This window comes from Borostomias antarcticus (genome assembly GCF_949987555.1).
Source record: "Borostomias antarcticus genome assembly, chromosome: 26".
Taxonomy (NCBI): domain Eukaryota; kingdom Metazoa; phylum Chordata; class Actinopteri; order Stomiiformes; family Stomiidae; genus Borostomias; species Borostomias antarcticus.
The window spans coordinates 8914384-8926528 of NC_140259.1; positions in this window are offsets into that span (position 1 = coordinate 8914384).

The following is a 12145-nucleotide window of genomic DNA, read 5'->3' on the forward strand; positions in this document are numbered from 1 at the left end:
AAGATTGTAGATAGAAATAAATTTGGTCTGAAAAACAAAAAAGCCATACATACCCCTTACGTTTTTTTTCAGGTGGAAATAATTAGATTTGTCACTGCTCGGCCTAGGACTGGACTAGACACATCTGGGTGGCAGATCTCTGATCAGAATGGCTTGTACTACATACCTGTGAATGTTCATGAAGATTGTAGATAGAAATAAATTTGGTCTGAAAAAAAAAAAGCCATACATACCCCTTACGTTTTTTTTCAGGTGGAAATAATTAAATTTGTCACTGCTCGGCCTAGGACTGGACTAGACACATCTGGGTGGCAGATCTCTGATCAGAATGGCTTGTACTACATACCTGTGAATGTTCACGAAGATTGTAGATAAAAATAAATTTGATCTGAAAAAAGAAATGCCATACATACCCCTTACGTTTTTTTTCAGGTGGAAATAATTAAATTTGTCACTGCTCGGCCTAGGAATGGACTAGACAACCATGGGTGGCAGATCTCTGATCAGAATGGCTTGTACTACATACCTGTGAATGTTCATGAAGATTGTAGATAGAAATAAATTTGGTCTGAAAAACAAAAAAGCCATACATACCCCTTACGTTTTTTTTCAGGTGGAAATAATTAGATTTGTCACTGCTCGGCCTAGGACTGGACTAGACACATCTGGGTGGCAGATCTCTGATCAGAATGGCTTGTACTACATACCTGTGAATGTTCATGAAGATTGTAGATAGAAATAAATTTGGTCTGAAAAATAAAAAGCCATACATACCCCTTACGTTTTTTTTCAGGTGGAAATAATTAAATTTGTCACTGCTCGGCCTAGGACTGGACTAGACACATCTGGGTGGCAGATCTCTGATCAGAATGGCTTGTACTACATACCTGTGAATGTTCACGAAGATTGTAGATAAAAATAAATTTGATCTGAAAAAAGAAATGCCATACATACCCCTTACGTTTTTTTTCAGGTGGAAATAATTACATTTGTCACTGCTCGGCCTAGGAATGGACTAGACACCCATGGGTGGCAGATCTCTGATCAGAATGGCTTGTACTACATACCTGTGAATGTTCATGAAGATTGTAGATAGAAATAAATTTGGTCTGAAAAACAAAAAAGCCATACATACCCCTTACGTTTTTTTTCAGGTGGAAATAATTAGATTTGTCACTGCTCGTCCTAGGACTGGACTAGACACATCTGGGTGGCAGATCTCTGATCAGAATGGCTTGTACTACATACCTGTGAATGTTCATGAAGATTGTAGATAGAAATAAATTTGGTCTGAAAAAAAAAAAGCCATACATACCCCTTACGTTTTTTTTCAGGTGGAAATAATTAAATTTGTCACTGCTCGGCCTAGGACTGGACTAGACACATCTGGGTGGCAGATCTCTGATCAGAATGGCTTGTACTACATACCTGTGAATGTTCATGAAGATTGTAGATAGAAATAAATTTGGTCTGAAAAAAAAAAAGCCATACATACCCCTTACGTTTTTTTTCAGGTGGAAATAATTAGATTTGTCACTGCTCGGCCTAGGACTGGACTAGACACATCTGGGTGGCAGATCTCTGATCAGAATGGCTTGTACTACATACCTGTGAATGTTCATGAAGATTGTAGATAGAAATAAATTTGGTCTGAAAAAAAAAAAGCCATACATACCCCTTACGTTTTTTTTCAGGTGGAAATAATTAAATTTGTCACTGCTCGGCCTAGGAATGGACTAGACACCCATGGGTGGCAGATCCCTGATCAGAAAGGCTTGTACTACACACCTGTGAATGTTCATGAAGATTGCAGATAAAAATAAATTTGGTCTTAAAAAAAAAAACACCATACATACCCCTTACGTTTTTTTTCAGGTGGAAATAATTAAATTTGTCACTGCTCGGCCTAGGAATGTACTAGACACCCATGGGTGGCAGATCTCTGATCAGAATGGCTTGTACTACATACCTGTGAATGTTCATGAAGATTGTAGATAGAAATAAATTTGGTCTGAAAAACAAAAAAGCCATACATACCCCTTACGTTTTTTTTCAGGTGGAAATAATTAGATTTGTCACTGCTCGGCCTAGGACTGGACTAGACACATCTGGGTGGCAGATCTCTGATCAGAATGGCTTGTACTACATACCTGTGAATGTTCATGAAGATTGTAGATAGAAATAAATTTGGTCTGAAAAATAAAAAGCCATACATACCCCTTACGGTTTTTTTCAGGTGGAAATAATTAAATTTGTCACTGCTCGGCCTAGGACTGGACTAGACACATCTGGGTGGCAGATCTCTGATCAGAATGGCTTGTACTACATACCTGTGAATGTTCACGAAGATTGTAGATAAAAATAAATTTGATCTGAAAAAAGAAATGGCATACATACCCCTTACGTTTTTTTTCAGGTGGAAATAATTAAATTTGTCACTGCTCGGCCTAGGAATGGACTAGACACCCATGGGTGGCAGATCTCTGATCAGAATGGCTTGTACTACATACCTGTGAATGTTCATGAAGATTGTAGATAGAAATAAATTTGGTCTGAAAAACAAAAAAGCCATACATACCCCTTACGTTTTTTTTCAGGTGGAAATAATTAGATTTGTCACTGCTCGGCCTAGGACTGGACTAGACACATCTGGGTGGCAGATCTCTGATCAGAATGGCTTGTACTACATACCTGTGAATGTTCATGAAGATTGTAGATAGAAATAAATTTGGTCTGAAAAATAAAAAGCCATACATACCCCTTACGTTTTTTTTCAGGTGGAAATAATTAAATTTGTCACTGCTCGGCCTAGGACTGGACTAGACACATCTGGGTGGCAGATCTCTGATCAGAATGGCTTGTACTACATACCTGTGAATGTTCACGAAGATTGTAGATAAAAATAAATTTGATCTGAAAAAAGAAATGCCATACATACCCCTTACGTTTTTTTTCAGGTGGAAATAATTAAATTTGTCACTGCTCGGCCTAGGAATGGACTAGACACCCATGGGTGGCAGATCTCTGATCAGAATGGCTTGTACTACATACCTGTGAATGTTCATGAAGATTGTAGATAGAAATAAATTTGGTCTGAAAAACAAAAAAGCCATACATACCCCTTACGTTTTTTTTCAGGTGGAAATAATTAGATTTGTCACTGCTCGTCCTAGGACTGGACTAGACACATCTGGGTGGCAGATCTCTGATCAGAATGGCTTGTACTACATACCTGTGAATGTTCATGAAGATTGTAGATAGAAATAAATTTGGTCTGAAAAAAAAAAAGCCATACATACCCCTTACGTTTTTTTTCAGGTGGAAATAATTAAATTTGTCACTGCTCGGCCTAGGAATGGACTAGACACCCATGGGTGGCAGATCCCTGATCAGAAAGGCTTGTACTACACACCTGTGAATGTTCATGAAGATTGCAGATAAAAATAAATTTGGTCTTAAAAAAAAAAACACCATACATACCCCTTACGTTTTTTTTCAGGTGGAAATAATTAAATTTGTCACTGCTCGGCCTAGGAATGTACTAGACACCCATGGGTGGCAGATCTCTGATCAGAATGGCTTGTACTACATACCTGTGAATGTTCATGAAGATTGTAGATAGAAATAAATTTGGTCTGAAAAACAAAAAAGCCATACATACCCCTTACGTTTTTTTTCAGGTGGAAATAATTAGATTTGTCACTGCTCGGCCTAGGACTGGACTAGACACATCTGGGTGGCAGATCTCTGATCAGAATGGCTTGTACTACATACCTGTGAATGTTCATGAAGATTGTAGATAGAAATAAATTTGGTCTGAAAAATAAAAAGCCATACATACCCCTTACGGTTTTTTTCAGGTGGAAATAATTAAATTTGTCACTGCTCGGCCTAGGACTGGACTAGACACATCTGGGTGGCAGATCTCTGATCAGAATGGCTTGTACTACATACCTGTGAATGTTCACGAAGATTGTAGATAAAAATAAATTTGATCTGAAAAAAGAAATGGCATACATACCCCTTACGTTTTTTTTCAGGTGGAAATAATTAAATTTGTCACTGCTCGGCCTAGGAATGGACTAGACACCCATGGGTGGCAGATCTCTGATCAGAATGGCTTGTACTACATACCTGTGAATGTTCATGAAGATTGTAGATAGAAATAAATTTGGTCTGAAAAACAAAAAAGCCATACATACCCCTTACGTTTTTTTTCAGGTGGAAATAATTAGATTTGTCACTGCTCGGCCTAGGACTGGACTAGACACATCTGGGTGGCAGATCTCTGATCAGAATGGCTTGTACTACATACCTGTGAATGTTCATGAAGATTGTAGATAGAAATAAATTTGGTCTGAAAAATAAAAAGCCATACATACCCCTTACGTTTTTTTTCAGGTGGAAATAATTAAATTTGTCACTGCTCGGCCTAGGACTGGACTAGACACATCTGGGTGGCAGATCTCTGATCAGAATGGCTTGTACTACATACCTGTGAATGTTCACGAAGATTGTAGATAAAAATAAATTTGATCTGAAAAAAGAAATGCCATACATACCCCTTACGTTTTTTTTCAGGTGGAAATAATTAAATTTGTCACTGCTCGGCCTAGGAATGGACTAGACACCCATGGGTGGCAGATCTCTGATCAGAATGGCTTGTACTACATACCTGTGAATGTTCATGAAGATTGTAGATAGAAATAAATTTGGTCTGAAAAACAAAAAAGCCATACATACCCCTTACGTTTTTTTTCAGGTGGAAATAATTAGATTTGTCACTGCTCGTCCTAGGACTGGACTAGACACATCTGGGTGGCAGATCTCTGATCAGAATGGCTTGTACTACATACCTGTGAATGTTCATGAAGATTGTAGATAGAAATAAATTTGGTCTGAAAAAAAAAAAGCCATACATACCCCTTACGTTTTTTTTCAGGTGGAAATAATTAAATTTGTCACTGCTCGGCCTAGGACTGGACTAGACACATCTGGGTGGCAGATCTCTGATCAGAATGGCTTGTACTACATACCTGTGAATGTTCATGAAGATTGTAGATAGAAATAAATTTGGTCTGAAAAAAAAAAAGCCATACATACCCCTTACGTTTTTTTTCAGGTGGAAATAATTAGATTTGTCACTGCTCGGCCTAGGACTGGACTAGACACATCTGGGTGGCAGATCTCTGATCAGAATGGCTTGTACTACATACCTGTGAATGTTCATGAAGATTGTAGATAGAAATAAATTTGGTCTGAAAAAAAAAAAGCCATACATACCCCTTACGTTTTTTTTCAGGTGGAAATAATTAAATTTGTCACTGCTCGGCCTAGGAATGGACTAGACACCCATGGGTGGCAGATCTCTGATCAGAATGGCTTGTACTACATACCTGTGAATGTTCATGAAGATTGTAGATAGAAATAAATTTGGTCTGAAAAAAAAAAAGCCATACATACCCCTTACGTTTTTTTTCAGGTGGAAATAATTAAATTTGTCACTGCTCGGCCTAGGAATGGACTAGACACCCATGGGTGGCAGATCTCTGATCAGAATGGCTTGTACTACATACCTGTGAATGTTAATGAAGATTGTAGATAGAAATAAATTTGGTCTGAAAAAAAAAAGCCATACATACCCCTTACGTTTTTTTTCAGGTGGAAATAATTAAATTTGTCACTGCTCGGCCTAGGACTGGACTAGACACATCTGGGTGGCAGATCTCTGATCAGAATGGCTTGTACTACATACCTGTGAATGTTCATGAAGATTGTAGATAGAAATAAATTTGGTCTGAAAAAAAAAAAGCCATACATACCCCTTACGTTTTTTTTCAGGTGGAAATAATTAGATTTGTCACTGCTCGGCCTAGGACTGGACTAGACACATCTGGGTGGCAGATCTCTGATCAGAATGGCTTGTACTACATACCTGTGAATGTTCATGAAGATTGTAGATAGAAATAAATTTGGTCTGAAAAAAAAAAAGCCATACATACCCCTTACGTTTTTTTTCAGGTGGAAATAATTAAATTTGTCACTGCTCGGCCTAGGAATGGACTAGACACATCTGGGTGGCAGATCTCTGATCAGAATGGCTTGTACTACATACCTGTGAATGTTCATGAAGATTGTAGATAGAAATAAATTTGGTCTGAAAAAAAAAAAGCCATACATACCCCTTACGTTTTTTTTCAGGTGGAAATAATTAAATTTGTCACTGCTCGTCCTAGGACTGGACTAGACACATCTGGGTGGCAGATCTCTGATCAGAATGGCTTGTACTACATACCTGTGAATGTTCATGAAGATTGTAGATAGAAATAAATTTGGTCTGAAAAAAAAAAAGCCATACATACCCCTTACGTTTTTTTTCAGGTGGAAATAATTAGATTTGTCACTGCTCGGCCTAGGACTGGACTAGACACATCTGGGTGGCAGATCTCTGATCAGAATGGCTTGTACTACATACCTGTGAATGTTCATGAAGATTGTAGATAGAAATAAATTTGGTCTGAAAAAAAAAAAGCCATACATACCCCTTACGTTTTTTTTCAGGTGGAAATAATTAAATTTGTCACTGCTCGGCCTAGGAATGGACTAGACACCCATGGGTGGCAGATCCCTGATCAGAAAGGCTTGTACTACACACCTGTGAATGTTCATGAAGATTGCAGATAAAAATAAATTTGGTCTTAAAAAAAAAAACACCATACATACCCCTTACGTTTTTTTTCAGGTGGAAATAATTTAATTTGTCACTGCTCGTCCTGGGACTGGACTAGACACACCTGGGTGGCAGATCTCTGATCAGAATGGCTTATACTACATACCTGTGAATGTTCATGAAGATTGTAGATAGAAATAAATTTGGTCTGAAAAAAAAATGCCATACATACCCCTTACGTTTTTTTTCAGGTGGAAATAATTAAATTTGTCACTGCTCGGCCTAGGACTGGACTAGACACATCTGGGTGGCAGATCTCTGATCAGAATGGCTTGTACTACATACCTGTGAATGTTCACGAAGATTGTAGATAAAAATAAATTTGATCTGAAAAAAAAAATGCCATACATACCCCTTACGTTTTTTTTCAGGTGGAAATAATTAAATTTGTCACTGCTCGGCCTAGGAATGTACTAGACACCCATGGGTGGCAGATCTCTGATCAGAATGGCTTGTACTACATACCTGTGAATGTTCATGAAGATTGTAGATAGAAATAAATTTGGTCTGAAAAATAAAAAGCCATACATACCCCTTACGTTTTTTTTCAGGTGGAAATAATTAAATTTGTCACTGCTCGGCCTAGGACTGGACTAGACACATCTGGGTGGCAGATCTCTGATCAGAATGGCTTGTACTACATACCTGTGAATGTTCACGAAGATTGTAGATAAAAATAAATTTGATCTGAAAAAAGAAATGCCATACATACCCCTTACGTTTTTTTTCAGGTGGAAATAATTAAATTTGTCACTGCTCGGCCTAGGAATGGACTAGACACCCATGGGTGGCAGATCTCTGATCAGAATGGCTTGTACTACATACCTGTGAATGTTCATGAAGATTGTAGATAGAAATAAATTTGGTCTGAAAAACAAAAAAGCCATACATACCCCTTACGTTTTTTTTCAGGTGGAAATAATTAGATTTGTCACTGCTCGGCCTAGGACTGGACTAGACACATCTGGGTGGCAGATCTCTGATCAGAATGGCTTGTACTACATACCTGTGAATGTTCATGAAGATTGTAGATAGAAATAAATTTGGTCTGAAAAAAAAAAAGCCATACATACCCCTTACGTTTTTTTTCAGGTGGAAATAATTAAATTTGTCACTGCTCGGCCTAGGACTGGACTAGACACATCTGGGTAGCAGATCTCTGATCAGAATGGCTTGTACTACATACCTGTGAATGTTCATGAAGATTGTAGATAGAAATAAATTTGGTCTGAAAAAAAAAATGCCATACATACCCCTTACGTTTTTTTTCAGGTGGAAATAATTAAATTTGTCACTGCTCGGCCTAGGAATGGACTAGACACATCTGGGTGGCAGATCTCTGATCAGAATGGCTTGTACTACATACCTGTGAATGTTCATGAAGATTGTAGATAGAAATAAATTTGGTCTGAAAAAAAAAAAGCCATACATACCCCTTACGTTTTTTTTCAGGTGGAAATAATTAAATTTGTCACTGCTCGGCCTAGGACTGGACTAGACACATCTGGGTGGCAGATCTCTGATCAGAATGGCTTGTACTACATACCTGTGAATGTTCATGAAGATTGTAGATAGAAATAAATTTGGTCTGAAAAAAAAAAAGCCATACATACCCCTTACGTTTTTTTTCAGGTGGAAATAATTAGATTTGTCACTGCTCGGCCTAGGACTGGACTAGACACATCTGGGTGGCAGATCTCTGATCAGAATGGCTTGTACTACATACCTGTGAATGTTCATGAAGATTGTAGATAGAAATAAATTTGGTCTGAAAAAAAAAAAGCCATACATACCCCTTACGTTTTTTTTCAGGTGGAAATAATTAAATTTGTCACTGCTCGGCCTAGGAATGGACTAGACACCCATGGGTGGCAGATCCCTGATCAGAAAGGCTTGTACTACACACCTGTGAATGTTCATGAAGATTGCAGATAAAAATAAATTTGGTCTTAAAAAAAAAAACACCATACATACCCCTTACGTTTTTTTTCAGGTGGAAATAATTTAATTTGTCACTGCTCGTCCTGGGACTGGACTAGACACACCTGGGTGGCAGATCTCTGATCAGAATGGCTTGTACTACATACCTGTGAATGTTCACGAAGATTGTAGATAAAAATAAATTTGATCTGAAAAAAAAAATGCCATACATACCCCTTACGTTTTTTTTCAGGTGGAAATAATTAAATTTGTCACTGCTCGGCCTAGGAATGTACTAGACACCCATGGGTGGCAGATCTCTGATCAGAATGGCTTGTACTACATACCTGTGAATGTTCATGAAGATTGTAGATAGAAATAAATTTGGTCTGAAAAAAAAAAAGCCATACATACCCCTTACGTTTTTTTTCAGGTGGAAATAATTAGATTTGTCACTGCTCGGCCTAGGACTGGACTAGACACATCTGGGTGGCAGATCTCTGATCAGAATGGCTTGTACTACATACCTGTGAATGTTCATGAAGATTGTAGATAGAAATAAATTTGGTCTGAAAAATAAAAAGCCATACATACCCCTTACGTTTTTTTTCAGGTGGAAATAATTAAATTTGTCACTGCTCGGCCTAGGACTGGACTAGACACATCTGGGTGGCAGATCTCTGATCAGAATGGCTTGTACTACATACCTGTGAATGTTCACGAAGATTGTAGATAAAAATAAATTTGATCTGAAAAAAGAAATGCCATACATACCCCTTACGTTTTTTTTCAGGTGGAAATAATTAAATTTGTCACTGCTCGGCCTAGGAATGGACTAGACACCCATGGGTGGCAGATCTCTGATCAGAATGGCTTGTACTACATACCTGTGAATGTTCATGAAGATTGTAGATAGAAATAAATTTGGTCTGAAAAACAAAAAAGCCATACATACCCCTTACGTTTTTTTTCAGGTGGAAATAATTAGATTTGTCACTGCTCGGCCTAGGACTGGACTAGACACATCTGGGTGGCAGATCTCTGATCAGAATGGCTTGTACTACATACCTGTGAATGTTCATGAAGATTGTAGATAGAAATAAATTTGGTCTGAAAAATAAAAAGCCATACATACCCCTTACGTTTTTTTTCAGGTGGAAATAATTAGATTTGTCACTGCTCGTCCTAGGACTGGACTAGACACATCTGGGTGGCAGATCTCTGATCAGAATGGCTTGTACTACATACCTGTGAATGTTCATGAAGATTGTAGATAGAAATAAATTTGGTCTGAAAAAAAAAAAGCCATACATACCCCTTACGTTTTTTTTCAGGTGGAAATAATTAAATTTGTCACTGCTCGGCCTAGGACTGGACTAGACACATCTGGGTGGCAGATCTCTGATCAGAATGGCTTGTACTACATACCTGTGAATGTTCATGAAGATTGCAGATAAAAATAAATTTGGTCTTAAAAAAAAAAACACCATACATACCCCTTACGTTTTTTTTCAGGTGGAAATAATTAAATTTGTCACTGCTCGTCCTGGGACTGGACTAGACACACCTGGGTGGCAGATCTCTGATCAGAATGGCTTATACTACATACCTGTGAATGTTCATGAAGATTGTAGATAGAAATAAATTTGGTCTGAAAAAAAAATGCCATACATACATACCCCTTACGTTTTTTTTCAGGTGGAAATAATTAAATTTGTCACTGCTCGGCCTAGGACTGGACTAGACACATCTGGGTGGCAGATCTCTGATCAGAATGGCTTGTACTACATACCTGTGAATGTTCACGAAGATTGTAGATAAAAATAAATTTGATCTGAAAAAAATGCCATACATACCCCTTACGTTTTTTTTCAGGTGGAAATAATTAAATTTGTCACTGCTCGGCCTAGGAATGGACTAGACACCCATGGGTGGCAGATCTCTGATCAGAATGGCTTGTACTACATACCTGTGAATGTTCATGAAGATTGTAGATAGAAATAAATTTGGTCTGAAAAAAAAAAGCCATACATACCCCTTACGTTTTTTTTCAAGGTGGAAATAATTAGATTTGTCACTGCTCGGCCTAGGACTGGACTAGACACATCTGGGTGGCAGATCTCTAATCAGAATGGCTTGTACTACATACCTGTGAATGTTCATGAAGATTGTAGATAGAAATAAATTTGGTCTGAAAAAAAAAAAGCCATACATACCTCTTACGTTTTTTTTCAGGTGGAAATAATTAAATTTGTCACTGCTCGGCCTAGGACTGGACTAGACACATCTGGGTAGCAGATCTCTGATCAGAATGGCTTGTACTACATACCTGTGAATGTTCATGAAGATTGTAGATAGAAATAAATTTGGTCTGAAAAAAAAAATGCCATACATACCCCTTACGTTTTTTTTCAGGTGGAAATAATTAAATTTGTCACTGCTCGGCCTAGGAATGGACTAGACACCCATGGGTGGCAGATCTCTGATCAGAATGGCTTGTACTACATACCTGTGAATGTTCATGAAGATTGTAGATAGAAATAAATTTGGTCTGAAAAACAAAAAAGCCATACATACCCCTTACGTTTTTTTTCAGGTGGAAATAATTAGATTTGTCACTGCTCGGCCTAGGACTGGACTAGACACATCTGGGTGGCAGATCTCTGATCAGAATGGCTTGTACTACATACCTGTGAATGTTCATGAAGATTGTAGATAGAAATAAATTTGGTCTGAAAAAAAAAAAGCCATACATACCCCTTACGTTTTTTTTCAGGTGGAAATAATTAAATTTGTCACTGCTCGGACTAGGACTGGACTAGACACATCTGGGTGGCAGATCTCTGATCAGGATGGCTTGTACTACACACCTGTGAATGTTCACGAAGATTGTAGATAAAATTAAATTTGGTCTGAAAAAAAAATGCCATACATACCCCTTACGTTTTTTTTCAGGTGGAAATAATTAAATTTGTCACTGCTCGGCCTAGGACTGGACTAGACACATCTGGGTGGCAGATCTCTGATCAGAATGGCTTGTACTACATACCTGTGAATGTTCACGAAGATTGTAGATAAAAATAAATTTGATCTGAAAAAAAAAAGCCATACATACCCCTTACGTTTTTTTTCAGGTGGAAATAATTACATTTGTCACTGCTCGGCCTAGGAATGGACTAGACACCCATGGGTGGCAGATCTCTGATCAGAATGGCTTGTACTACATACCTGTGAATGTTCATGAAGATTGTAGATAGAAATAAATTTGGTCTGAAAAAAAAAAAGCCATACATACCCCTTACGTTTTTTTTCAGGTGGAAATAATTAGATTTGTCACTGCTCGGCCTAGGACTGGACTAGACACATCTGGGTGGCAGATCTCTGATCAGAATGGCTTGTACTACATACCTGTGAATGTTCATGAAGATTGTAGATAGAAATAAATTTGGTCTGAAAAAAAAAAAGCCATACATACCCCTTACGTTTTTTTTCAGG